At 42.9% G+C, this 6,970-nt stretch overlaps 1 protein-coding gene across 1 annotated transcript in view; it reads right to left on the bottom strand.

Moving 5' to 3' along the window:
* Window positions 1-6,905: 6,905 nt before the first annotated feature.
* LOC140479106 (serotransferrin-A-like) overlaps window positions 6,906-6,970 on the bottom strand; it is a 31,674-nt gene continuing 31,609 nt past the window's right edge. The window contains exon 6 of the mRNA XM_072572992.1: window positions 6,906-6,925. The gene's annotated coding sequence lies outside the window, so the exon portion shown is untranslated. The remainder of the gene's footprint in view (window positions 6,926-6,970) is intronic.

Here is a 6,970-nt window from a genome sequence, read left to right as displayed (position 1 = left end):
GTACCTTGGATGGTGTCAGAGCGATTACGTTACAAACTTTTCATGTGACTATAAAGGCTAATTCAATTCAATGAGTTGATTCCAGTGGCATAGAGGATCCTTGCTTCGTGACCTTTGGGAGGATAAATTCTCCAAGAAGTTGATTCTTTTTCCATATTAGAAAAGGGAGATGTTGTCGGAATGATAAGTTTCTTCACACAAATGACTGTCCTACCATCTTTCTCCTGTTTTCTCTCTCCTCGGTCTTCCAGCTATCAAAGCCCTAGAACCATAGAATTTTTCAGTACTGAAGGAGGCCATTTGATCCATCTTGTCTGTACCAGCTATGCCTTATCATGTCTATAAGTCAGTGGTTATTACTCCCCTGGCAGTCCTTCTGTTTGGAGAAGGTGAGGACTACAGGTGCTGGAGAATCAGAGTTGAAAAGGGTAGCTCTGGAAAAGCACAGCTGGTCAGGCAGCATCCGAAGAGCAGGAGAGTCAATGTTTCAGGATGAAGGACTTAATGCCCGAAACGTCAACTCTCTTGCTCCACCGATGCTGCCTGACCTGCTGTGCTTTTCCAGTGCCACTCTTTCCGACTCAGAGCTCCTGTATATCTTCGTACAGAAGCCAGGTGTATACGTTTACATTCATTTGGAATGGCTTATTTTTACACATCGTTTTTTTTATCAGTCAGTCCTTGGAGCCTGAGCATGATTTTCTTCCACAGTGGATTTCTGAGCGCTGAGGTGACTGAACAGTCCGATGCTGGATCCACATACCCTGCTGTGAGGTGAGGAAGATGACGTCTGAGGAGGAGAGTGGTTGGGATTCTTTTAGGTTCGATTCAGATTAGATTCCCTACAGTGCGGAAACAGGCCCTTCGGCCCAACAAGTCCACACCAACACTTCGAAGAGCAACCCACCCAGACCTTCGGGGTTTATTTTTTTGCACCACTCCCGCTGTCTGAGCTTGGCTTCCCAACTGGGCTTTCCAGAAATGCTCAAGATGGTTAGTACCTCCGTGAATGCTTCTTTACTGGTTTGGGCTGTTTTATTCAAGAGATTCTCAAGAGCCGTGAGGGATGTTGTGCTTGTTTTTCAAAGAAGCTTGAAGGATGTTCTTGAATAGTTTCTTTGCCTCCCTAGTATCTGCTTTCCATGACAAAGCTCAGTGTGTAGAGCTTGTTTTTATTTCCAAATAAAGCCAATAGCTCCTAATCTAACAATACAATTTTAACCTTTGCCTATTTACAGGGGATGAACTGAATCCCCAGTTAATGTTCACCTCATGACTGTCATTAATCAATTTATAAAAAACAATAATAGTCATATCATACAATATGCTCAAAGTAATTTGTTCCACAAACCTCAAGCTCATCTAAAACTATATATTTCAATCCCATACAAGTCCCACTTATACCTCAAACCCCTGCTCAATGAGCTACATTGATTGCCTGTCCATCAACACAGGGATGTGGGCATCGCTGACTGGCCAGCATTTATTGCCAGTCCCTAGTTGCCCTTGAGAAGGCGGTGGTGAGTTTCCTTCTTGAACCATTGCACAAAACCTGCTGTGGGTTGACCTACAATGCCACGAGGGAGCAAATTCCAGGATTTTGCCGCAGTGACATTGAAGGAATGGTGATCTATTTCCAAGTCAGGATGGCGAGTGTCTTGGAGAGTATCTTGCATGGGATGGTGTATCTGCTGCCTTTATCCTTCTAGATGGAAGTGGTCTTGGATTTGGAAGGTGCTGTTAAGGAACTTTGATGAATTTCTGCAGTGCATCTTGTAGATAGTACACACTGCTGCTACTGAGCATTGATGGTAGAGGGAGTGGATGTCAGTGGATGTAGTGCCAATCAAGCGGGCTGCTTTGTCCTGGATGGCATCCAGCTTCTTGAGGGTTATTGGAGTTGCCATCCAGGCACATGATGACTATTCTATCATACTTCTGACTTGTGCCTTGTTGATGGTGAATGGGATTTGGGGTGTTAGGAGGTGAGTTACTTGATGCAGTATTCCTAGCCTTCAAGTTTGATATTTTCACCATTGTGTTCAGTAGCCCTCTCTCCCTGTGGCAGAAATATAGGTCCTCCTTAACTTTTTTTTGCTCTGATTCCACTGTCTGTTACATCCTCTGCTCCCTCAGTCCTAGCTTTAGATTGTTGATCCCACTCTCTGGGATTCCCAGTTAAATCCACTTGTCTCTCCACTTCCTTTAAAGACCTCCCTTAAAGGATAAACAATGACACAGAATTTGGTTGCCCCTCTGAATGTCTCTTTTCCTGGCATGTCTTCTCCTTTTACCCTCCTTTGCATTTTTTTCCTTGTGTTAATCACTCTCACATGATTGAATTATGGCTGTTAATTGATCTAGGTGAAGATCAAAGTAAACACTGTTCTTTAATGGTTCACTTCTGAAAAATGCAAAACAGGATGAATGCAAATTTATTAAAGTCAGGCACAATGGCTGGAAATTTCCTCAGGCTGCTGTAAAGTGCCTGGGATTGTCAGCGGAATTTATGTGGGATTCCCATTGGAATTTCAGCTACCAAGAGGACGATAACGATAATTGCAAGGCCATTACGGATGAAAGAAAATGCGGGGAATCTGACCTGTAGCTTTGAGAGGCAGTTAGATCAGGCATGATGTTCATTAGAGGTGGTTTACAGCAGGCTTATCAGATTGATACTAAATGCAAGGGTTGTTTATGAGGAAAGGCTGGGCAAGTGGCCGCATGGTGGCTCAGTGATTAGCACTGCTGCCTCACAACGCCAGGGACCCTGGTTCGATTCCAGCCTTGGGTGACTGTCCTTGTGGAGTTTGCACATTCTCCCTGTGTCTGTGCATGTTTCCTCCCACAGTCCAAAGACATGCAGGTTAGGTGAATTGGCCAAGCTAAATTGCCCATAGTGTAGGTGTGTTAGTCAGGGGGAATGGGTCTGGGTGGGCTACTCTTTGGAGAGTTGGTGTGGAATTGTCAGGCCAAATAGCCAGTTTCCACACTGTAGGGACTCTAAATTCTAAAGCTGAAATTTCTTCCACTGTGTTCAGAAGAATAAATGTTAACTTGATTGAAGTGAGTAAGATTCCAAATGGCCTTGACAAGGTGGATATGGAAACACTTGTGGATCAGTCCAGAACATGAAGGTATGTTGCTTAAATTAGAGGTTGCATGATGATGAGGATAATGTTTCTCAGCGGGTTGAATGATTCAGACCTCTGTGCCTCAGAAGATAGCTAAATTCTGAGGAAGGTGCACTGGACCTGAAAATTTAATTTTGATTTCTCTCCACTGGTGCTGTCAGATTTGCTCAGCATTTCTAGCAATTTCTGTTTTTAATTTCTACTGTTCTTTCAATTTTTGTGTTTAAATAGATTCCAGTCAAGCAAAGGAGTCAAACATTTATCAGGGGAAGCTGGGAATGTGGAATTTGGAACATAAGCAGATCAGCCATATCTAGATTAGATTCCCTACAGTGTGGAAACAGGCCATTTGGCCCAATAAGTCAACACTGAACCTTCAAAGAGTAACCCACTCAGACCCATTTCCCTCTGACTAATGCTCCTAACACTACGGGCAATTTAGCCAGGCCAATTCATCTGACCTACACATCTTTGGACTGTGGGAGGAAACCAGAACACCCAGAGACACAGAGAGAATGTGCAAATTCCACACAGACAGTTGCCCAAGTTGGGATCGAACCCAGGACCCTGTGAGGCAGCAGTGCTAACCACTGAGGCACCATGCCACCCGTTTGGCCTGATCTGGGAAAATTCTTACAGTGGGTTGGGAAGGATTCAGAGACCACGGTGTACATTGGCAAAAATGGCGTAAAAAGAACTGAGGAAGAGGTTCTGCTGAGGGACTGTGAGAAGTTACATGCTGATTTAAAGCACAGATCATCAGAGTAAATACTCTCTTGATTTCCAATTAAGCCACATGCAAATTGGGATAGGATGAATAAGATTTGACAAGTGAATCTGAATTAAAGAATGGTGTGCGGGAAATGGGTTCCCTTCCATGGGGCACTGGCACTATTACTAGGGAAAGTGGGATCTGTACCATTTGGATGGGCTATACCTGATCCTTGCCTGGACTGGTATTGTCAGAAGCTGAACAATCATGGACGTAGAGAGGGTTGTAAATAAACAAGGGTGGTGAGGGATCAAACTTGGCTAAATGTAGAACGCTCCAGCCAGAGCTCCTTTGCTTTCCAGTTCCTTTGCCTTTGCTTTCCATCTTTTTTGCAGTTTTTCTACCCCCCCACCTCCACACGCACCTTTTAACTTATTAAACCACCCGACCCGGAGGGAACAGTGAATGGAGGTGAGCCCAGGTCCAGCCCGACGTGAGAGATGAGTTGGTTACTGTGCCAGTGCGGGGGGTGAGTCCTGGAAGTGAGTCATGGCTGGGTCCCAGAGCAGGAGCAGCCCTAGCCCAGGCCAACCTGGGAGACGAGTCCTGGAGGCAGGCCCAGGCCGGAGACCAATACGTGGAGTTAGCGAAGCCTTCGCGTTCTGGAGCCCAGTAAGCATGGAGTCAGTAAAAAGGACTGTAATTCAAGCATATGAGAAAAAAAAACTTTGGTGCTTGTGATAAAAGGATGACAATAATGGTGGGTAATTTTAATTGCACAAACTGGAAAACTCAGATCTTCAGCAGTCACCATGATGGGGAGGTCATATAATGTCTAATATAATGTCTTCATGGAAGCATCTGAGAGCAGCATGTTCTGGAACTTATCCAAGTGCAGGCTATACCAGACTTGCTATCGCATAATGTGACAGCATTAGTGAATGACCTCAGATTAATGGCACCTCTAGGTAGCAGCGATCATAACATGATTGAATTTTATATCCAGTTTAAGAAGTGGCGCGGGTCCACAACCAAGATTTCAGACTTATAAAAGACATGTTGGAAAAGTTGAGCTAGCTGAAGTGAGTTAGAATATTGGGCTAGAAGATAGTTGTGCAAGCATGTGAAGGGAACTTTTAGAATACTCAGAATAAGAGCAGTCTGACTATAAAGAAAAAAATCCAAAGGCAGGGCCCACCATCAAATAAAAAAGAAGTGAGTGAGGGGATTGAAGGCATGGTGACTAAGTTGGAGATGTCACAAAGATTGGTAGGAAATTAGGTTATTAAAAGAACCGAACAAGGATGCAGATATTGATAGGTTACCTGAATGAACAATGGTTCATTTTGACAAGAAAAATAAAGAAAAACATAGTATTTTCAACAGCGAATGACTGCAAATTTCCAAGATGCAGAGGAGTCTAGGTGTTCTAATATGATTCACAGTAGTTGAGAATGTAGATACAGTAAATGAAGGTTAATGGAGTGCCATCCTTTATTCTAAGAGGAAATGATCACAAAAGGAAGGATGTTATGCTATAATCATTGAGGATATGGAGAGACTAAGCTTGTTTTCACTAGAATTTAGAAGACCAATAAGTGTTTTAATTGAAGTTTATAAGGTCCTGAATAGTTTTGACAAGAATACAGCAAAGATCTTTCCTCCCGTGGATAGATCCTGTCTTAAAGTTAGGTGTTTCCCTTTTAAGACAGAGATGAGGGGAGTTCTTTTCTCTCAGAATGTTGTCTGGGTTTAGAATTCTTTACTTCAGAAGACAGTGAAGGTGGAGTCACTAAATATTGTAAAGGCAGAAGTAGATTGATTCTGATTAGAATCAGAATCAAAGAATATTGGGGATAGATGGGAAGGTGGAACTCAGACCAAACAGATCAACCATGATCTTATTGAATGGTTGCACAACTTTGAGGGAGCAAAATAGCCGACATGAGTTTCTAATCCAAATGTTGGTGTGTTCGTGTATGCACTACATGGACTGGAGCAGTTCAAGAAGGCAATGCAGTACAACCTTCTCTGGGGCAAATAGGGATGGGCAATGAAGTCATTTTTTTTAAAAATGCACTTTCCAGCTCGGCACTTTACAGGATTGAAATGAGCAAGAACATTCACAAAGAGCCAACAAAGGAGGCATTTGAAGCTGGTGAACAAAGATTAAACAGCTTGATTTTGAGGTGGATCTTAAAGAATGAAAATTAGGTCGATGAAGTTGAGGAGATTTCTCAAGACAGTGGGTGCAGCCTACTGAAAACATAACTGCCCTTAATGAGGCGAACAGCAAGATGTCCAGAGACTCAGCAGTGAATGTTTAAAAAAAAAGTAGAGATAGGATGGGCAACTTCATGGAGGAATTTAAATACAAGGTTGAGAAATGTGAATTTCAGAGTTTGGAACATCAGTAACCAATACATTAAGTGAGAGAAGGGTGAAGAATAAGTAGGTCAAAGATTGTGGTAGTGGAAAAGCACAGCTGGCCAGGCAGCATCTGAGGAGCAGGAGAGTCGACGTTCCAGACATAAGCCTTTCATTATTCCTGATGTACAGCTTATGTGTGAAACATTGACTCTCCTGCTTCTCAGGTGCTGCCTGACTGGCTGTGCTTTCCCAGCACCACACTTACTGACTCTGATCTCTGCAGTCCTCACCTTCTCCTGCTGAGTGAATGGGACCTACGGGAAGGGTTAGAAACAGTTTTTCACTCTTCTTAATTCTTTGGTTCAGAGGAAGTCTCAGTGGAAGTTATAACTTATCCAAGACTGGAACTTAAATACCTCACCTGACATCAATTGAATGATTGAACCATTGTCAATAATGTCTCTTCGTTGCAGCACACACTAAGCTAATTCATCTCCTTGAGAAAAATGCATGTCTAATGTAATGGCTTTTGAGATTGAGTACGTTTTCAGTTTGATAAATATTGGTTGCCAACATAAGGCATCTGGGTGAACTTGTGTGTTATTTACTGTGGATGATATCATGACCTGGAGTTAAAGTATTAAGTATTAACTTACTTCTCTGACATTATCGCGTATGCTGATGTATGTCCCAAGTTTGTCCATCCTTCCTTGAAGATGAATATATATGTACAGATTAATCAGGATCAGATCAT

This window comes from Chiloscyllium punctatum, chromosome 6 (genome assembly GCF_047496795.1).
Source record: "Chiloscyllium punctatum isolate Juve2018m chromosome 6, sChiPun1.3, whole genome shotgun sequence".
NCBI lineage: Eukaryota > Metazoa > Chordata > Chondrichthyes > Orectolobiformes > Hemiscylliidae > Chiloscyllium > Chiloscyllium punctatum.
The sequence above is the reverse complement of the archived record's forward strand: the minus strand, read 5'-3'. Positions and strand labels throughout refer to the sequence as shown.